Below are 7312 nucleotides of genomic sequence, written 5' to 3' on the forward strand. Positions count from 1 at the left end.
TAGAAAGGTGCTGAAAGTCAGCTCACTGTTTCTCTCGGTCGAAGGGTAAATTCATGACTGAGCAAGAAGTTGAAAATGAAGAAAATTAAGATCTTGCAGTTTTCGTTTATTATCATACGATATTTGATAGAAAAATGGGTATCTGCAAATTTTACCCCTCGCAATCCCAAATCCTCGATCTGCTCTTGGCACCAGGTAAAAGGGCGCAATAATTTGAACGTGCGGGGGCTAGTAACAGTAGTAAGAGAGGTGCTGATTCTGAATATACATGCACTTTCACAAGCCTGAGGCATGGATATGTGTGTAGTTTAACCGGTACATTGGCTTACCAGGGCCAGTCACCTATTACTACGAACGGTATAATAGGCACCACTGAATATACATGCACTTTCACAAGCCTGAGGCATGGATATGTGTGTAGTTTAACCGGTACATTGGGTTACCAGGGCCAGTCACCTATTACTACAAACGATACATGCCTTAACAGACGGGTTTTCTAATGTGACACGCATTTTTTTGTGTGTCAGTCGGTTAGAGAAAGCTGGCGGTTAGTCCATATGATGACTTGATTAGTCGGTTTTTTAAAAAACTTGGCAATCTATAATTTACTCAAGCAAAAAACCTTATAAAATGTCCATACAGTGCATTCCAATTTTCATTATGTTTTAAGACATTGGTTATAGTACACTACATATTATTAACTTTGAAAACAATGGATTCGTCAATTTTCAATGTGAGTATACTTTTCATTCTTTTATTTCCCCAAAAAAAATCAAAGAAAAACGTTTTACTAGTAAATTCAAATTTCAGGGGGTAATTAGCCCCCCGCCCCTCCAACAATACAAACTATTAAGACTATGATAAGTATATTAGATAGAAACGGCAAAGCACACTTTCTTCTATTAGGTAAATAAAATATCTCCTCCATAGCTATGTTTACAAGTTTTAATTGTTTTGAAAAACAGTTCTTTATCATTCAGAAACAAGCTTTTTCCAAACATGTTATATTTTTCCGGTTTGAATGAAAAGCTTGCGTGTTACAAAGAGAGTGACAGTTTTGGGAGTCAAATTTCACAGGCTCCACGGGTGACATTGTGACACTTTGATGGTGGTTAATCGAAGCTCCCGTTCCGTTGATGTGCCCTCATTTTCCTTAATGTCACTTATTTACTAAGGAAATTAAATCTCGTACAGGTTTTTACTGAGGACATTAAATCTCGTATATGTGTTTACTAAGGACAAAATTTTTTTTTCAATATTAAGGTTCTCTTTAGTCCTGTTTAAAGTTTTATGTTGTTTTTAAAAGGGAATTTCGCCTGTTTTTATCATATTTGCATATTTTTGTTGGGGAAACACACTGAAAAGCCATATTAAGAGCTATATTTGTGAGTTTTTCACTGACAATTCCTTTTTTTTTAACCAAGCCTTGACCTTCCTAAGTGCATTTATACTGCGAAATGTCCCTAAGCTAACACAGCAAATGATAGAACCCCTACTAAAATTTTCGGTAATATTTAGCAGTAAGAAGAAGGAAGGTCAAGAAAATAATAATAGGAGCACCTTTAAGCAATTCTGTACATCGTACCTTACTGAATAATAAACTTTTTACAATTAGACAAGAGGAGGAGGAGGGCAAAATTTGACCTATTATGTATTTATCCAACAAAATGGAAAAAGGGGATTTTTTTTCATGTCCCATTTGGCCTTCTTTTTTTGGAAGAGGATTCGTGCAATTACCCCCCTTTGGAAAAGAAACCAAGATGGAGCGAAGCTACATTATTGCAAGTCACAGGGCCCTCTATCACCAAATTTTCTGGTAAAATTACACTCGGCCTGGACATGCAAACAACCGCACAGCGTATGATGTCAGGCAACTCTCAAGACAGTGTTAGCCCAGTAAAAACTGAAAGGAAATTGCAAAGAGATTTGACTGCTTCTCATAATGCCCCCAGCCAGCTTATTCAAGATCTTGAGGTTGACCCCCTTCTATTTTCTGCCAGGGACTTCAGGTGTAGAAGCCCAGTCAGAATTTGTAAGTATATATATAATTTTTTTTTCTTTCCCTATTTTCAAAAATAAGGTAAATTTCCTCAAGCGCATAACTTTTGATGAGTAAAACTTAAATTTGTTTCTAAATTATTCTATAATAATCCTATTTCATTTCATTTAGTTAGTCAAATTAGCAGTATATAAAGAAAAGCTTATAACAATGAAATAGATTATCATACATTCCCAAAAAACCTTACCTGTAACTTCTCTTTTAACCAAAACATTTTCTAATGCAATAATCCAATATTCCTTTAAACAAACTAACTATATAAAAACAGACAATTCACTATTTCACAGTTGACAACCATTCTTAAACTGCTATATGTTTTTGCACTAAGCTTTTGCACATATCCGCCAATTATCAAAATCTCCCATCACTACACCTTAATTTTCATCCGCTCGACAGGTATAATATGAATTTTCAGTGGGGTTCTTGAAAAAGGATCTCTTGGTCTGATAAGATATAATAACATACGAAGGATGTTTTTAATAATTTCCAATTATATCATCACATTGATGTCAAGAAACATTATTTCGGGGGAACCCTTTTCAAGCGGTTATTTCGAGAAAACACTTAGGGACATTTCCAAAGATGTTTTCGAAAAAGAACTTGAGGCTGTTCTTTTTGGACTGTGTTTTGAAGTCCGATATCCCAACTCGAAAGGGCTTCAATCCTCCTACCCCGATGGAAGCTCCCCGAAGGCAATGTAACTTTTTTTTCTTCTTCTTTTAATTGTTCAGGTGGTGGTGGGGGTGGGACAATGACTATGAAAAATTGACATAGTTTATTAACTTTATAAAAATAATGGTTATTTTACATAAAAAATAAAACTTTTTTTCTACAGATTAGTGATATAGCACCACCGCCACCATTGAGTGATGAAACACGTGAATTCACAGGACCAATTCTTTCACCACCAATAGAGTTCAGTGATGAGGCTACTCTATATCTAGAGAGTATAGAGTGGCATGAGGGTTTCCTCAATGATGTTTTTGGGGAAATGGCTAGCCTAGACGACTTAACCTGTGATATTGACATGCTTGAGGATCCGGGGTGGGCAGATAGTTTTATGCGTGAGAATTTAGGTGATGTTACTAGTTCATCTGAATCGGGTCCTCATAACGAAATTCCATCACAGGACAATACAGGCTGGCTCGATCAATTATCCTTAAACACCTTGGAGTATATACTAGGGAACTGCCTCAGGCCATATCACCCCAATATGAGTGACCAGACTGGGAGTGAGGATGTAATTAGCAATTCTTTATCACATTCCACCATTCCACTTGATGATATAGATTCTAGTAGTAATAAAACACTAACAGTAACCCCTCTTCCAGATTTTTTTCTGTCTAACTCTGCCTTGCATCAAACATAGGTTTACAGTGCCTAATTCGGTGAGCCCTTCAACTCTCTAGTGTCAGGGGATATAACAAAACCCTCGGACATTACACATTCATATACTGATAAGATTCGAGCCATTCTTGAACAACAAATGCGGGTGTGGGGTGTGGGGGTCAGTTTAAAAGCATCAATAGCAATAAAAAAATTTTTTTTGAAATGAAAGTGCGGGTGAGATGTATTCGAAATACTTGCACACAGAGATGTTGGCAATTCACCCGCATTTATCAAATTATGGGGAAGTTTTTCTAAATTGGGCTAATAGTATTCAAAGTAAGTGGGAAAATTATAACGAGGGAGGTAGTGGATCTGTGGTTTTATTTATTGAAAGTTTAAATGTTAACAAATGTAGGCTTAAAAAGGATTTTATTGTAAAAGGTGGGCATAGGGAGAGGGCAATTGAATTAAAATATCATTCTGATTTAGAGGGGTGTCGGGAGAGAAAACGAATCTATTTCAATACGAAGCTGTATTGTTTAAAGTATCCAGTTTTAATTGCAGAATGCAGACCACTTAGAAAGGATACTACTAAAAAGAAGTTGTACAAAAGAGTAGTTAATAGTTAGATAGGTTCACAATTCCAAAAAGTAGATTTTAATTGTTTAAATGGTCAATTTCCCATGAGACTAAAAGGAATAGATATTTTTGAGCGGACTAATGCACATTTAAAGATTGGTGTCACGGTGTTATAGTATGAAACAGAATTTGAAGAGGGTCAGCGTTCCGATAAGAAGGGTGTATTATTTCCAGTGCGGGCTCCTTCAATTGAATCAGTAGAACATTGGGTGTGGCTTCTATACACCCCACCCACAGACTCCAATTAAATTGGTCATTTCGATCCGATTACGGATATTAGTAGGGTTCTAAGTGAGGGTAGGAAACATGAGGCGCGTTATTACTGTCCAACATGTCTCTCAAGATTTCGCTCTGATTTAAATTTAAAGCATCACATTAAACACTGTAAACGTCATGGATACCAGGCTGTGGAGACGGTAAGCGGAGATACAGCGATCTTACGTTTTAAAATTTTTCAAAACACGCCCCTGCAGAGCAATAAGATCGCTTTGGACTGCGAAGCTAAGCTGACAGACGTGTGCGATCCGTCAAATTCAAATCGTGTTAAAATACATGAAGCCATAGGGGTCTCTTACGCTCACGTGCAACGAGATTCCAATAATACCATGCAAGTGTTGGATGTAGTTGAGATGTTGAGTGACGGTGAAGAATACATATATATATATATTTATATATATATATATATATATATATATATATATATATATATATATATATATATATATATATATATATATATATATATATATATATATATATATATATATATATACATTTCAAGAAATTATGAAGAAATTCTCAGTAAGTAACAATTTCTTTCTTGAAGTCAACTCTTGGATACACAATACGGAAATTTCATTCAAGAAATTATGAAATTATTTGTAAGTAAGTAACAAACTCTTTTTTGATTTCACCTCTTGGATATATAGTACAGATACTTCATTCAAGAAATTATTAAAAAATCGCCAAAGTAAGTAACTTTTTTTTTTCTCTTTATCACAAACAATTTTCACTTAGCTACACGATATAGAAATTTAATTCACGGAATTATGAGAAAATTCTCAGTAAGTAGCAATTTCTTTCTTGAAGTAAACTCTTGGATACACAATATGGAAATTTCATTCAAGAATTTCATGACTTAGATACACAATGTAGAAATTTAATTCAAGAAATTATGAAAAAATTCTCAGTAAGTAACAATTTCTTTCTTGAAGTCAACTCTTGGATACACAATACGGAAATTTCATTTAAGAAATTTATAAAAAAATTGTAAGCAAGTAACAAACTCTTTCCTGAAGTCACCTCTTGGATACACAATGCAGAAACCTCATTTGAGAAACTATGAAAAAATCGTAAGTAAGTAACAAATTCTTTCTTGAAGTCACCTCTTGGATACACAATACAGAAATTTCATTAAAGAAATTCTGAAAAAATTGTAAGTAAGTAGCAAATTCTTTCTTGAATTCGCCTGCTGGATAAACGAAAAGACATTTCGTTCAAGAAATTATGACAAAATTCTAAGTAAGTAACAAACTCTTAATTGTTTTTCACGACTTAGATATACGACGTAGAAATTTAATTCAAGAAATTATGAAGAAATTCTCAGTAAGTAACAGTTTCTTTCTTGAAGTCAACTCTTGGATACACAATACGGAAATTTCATTCAAGAAATTATGAAAATATTTGTAAGTAAGTAACAAACTCTTTTTTTTGATTTCACCTCTTGGATATACAGTACAGATACTTCATTCAAGAAATTATGAAAAAATCGCAAGAAGGTAACTTTTTGTTTTCTCTTTATCACAAACAATTTTCACTTAGATACACGATGTAGAAATTTAATTCAAGAAATTATGAAAAAATTCTCAGTAAGTAACAATTTCTTTCTAGAAGTCAACTCTTGGATACACAATACGGAAATTTCATTCAAGAAATTATGAAAATATTTGTAAGTAAGTAACAAGCTCTTTATTGATTTCACCTCTTGAATATACAGTACAGATACTTCATTCAAGAAACGTAATTACACACGTTTTTAAACTACATGCTATTTGCTTGCCTTTTCCTTGGCACCTTTCCAAATAAGCGGGGATTATTTCACCCCTTTGATATACAGTACAGATACCTCATTCAAGAAATTATGAAAAAATCGCAAGTAAGTAACTTTTTTTTTCTTTTTCTCTTTATCACAAACAATTTTCACTTAGCTACACTATGTAGAAATTTAATTCAAGAAATTATGAAAAAATTCCCAGTAAGTAACAATTTCTTTCTTGAAGTCTACTCTTGGATACACAATACGGAAATTTTATTCAAGAAATTATGAAAATATTTGTAAGTAAGTAACAAGCTCTTTATTGATTTCACCTCTTGAATATACAGTACAGATACTTCATTCAAGAAACGCGATTAAACACGTTTTGAAACTACATGCTATTTGCTTGCCTTTCCTTGACACCTTTCCAAATGAGCGGGGATTCCCCACCGGTTCCTACACATTGCAAAAAAGTGAGCAGTACGAAAACTCCACGTTTTCAACCAGACTGGTTTTTTAGCTAATTCTTTGGAAACAGCCTCTATTTCTGACCGTTTATTCAAACGTCAGATTTATTTAAACGTAGCCTCTATTTAATCGCGTTTATTGAATGAAGTATCTGTACTGTATATTCAAGAGGTGAAATCAATAAAGAGCTTGTTACTTACTTACAAAGACGAGGTTACGTGCGCGCACGTAACCTCGTCTAAATTAACCTTAAAAAAATGAAATAAAGCTATGTCGACTTTGCATATTTTATTCAACATATCCGAGAAAGCGCTGGAGGGGGGCATTCCTGTCGACTTTTGGAGGATGTTTCCCCCATTTTTCGATAATTAGGCAATTTTCTCAAGCTCTTTTCTCAAGGTCATAGCTTTTGACTGACAACACTAACATAAAAACTTAAACGGTCAGAAATAACGGTCCGGAAGAGGGGATACTTTTACTATTGTATTACTACTACTACATTGAACATCAAATAGAATGGCGAAAGGTGACAGAGAACTGCCAATTACACCACCACCACTTACAGTCTGTTCACTATTAGTGGGTTAAGGTGTCGTGAGATAGTTTCAACTTCTATATTCCAAGGTGTTTGGGGATCACTGGTCGACCCAGCCTGTCTATTACCTTGATGAACTTTCAATATGAGGAGATTATTCAGATGAACTTGTAATGTCACTTAAATGTTCATACATAGATATATCTTCCCACCCCGGTTCCTCAAGCATGTCAATATCACGGGTTAA

The sequence above is a fragment of the Artemia sp. Qi Xiang Cuo genome, chromosome 11 (assembly GCF_049724085.1).
Source record: "Artemia sp. Qi Xiang Cuo chromosome 11, ASM4972408v1, whole genome shotgun sequence".
Taxonomy (NCBI): domain Eukaryota; kingdom Metazoa; phylum Arthropoda; class Branchiopoda; order Anostraca; family Artemiidae; genus Artemia; species Artemia sp. Qi Xiang Cuo.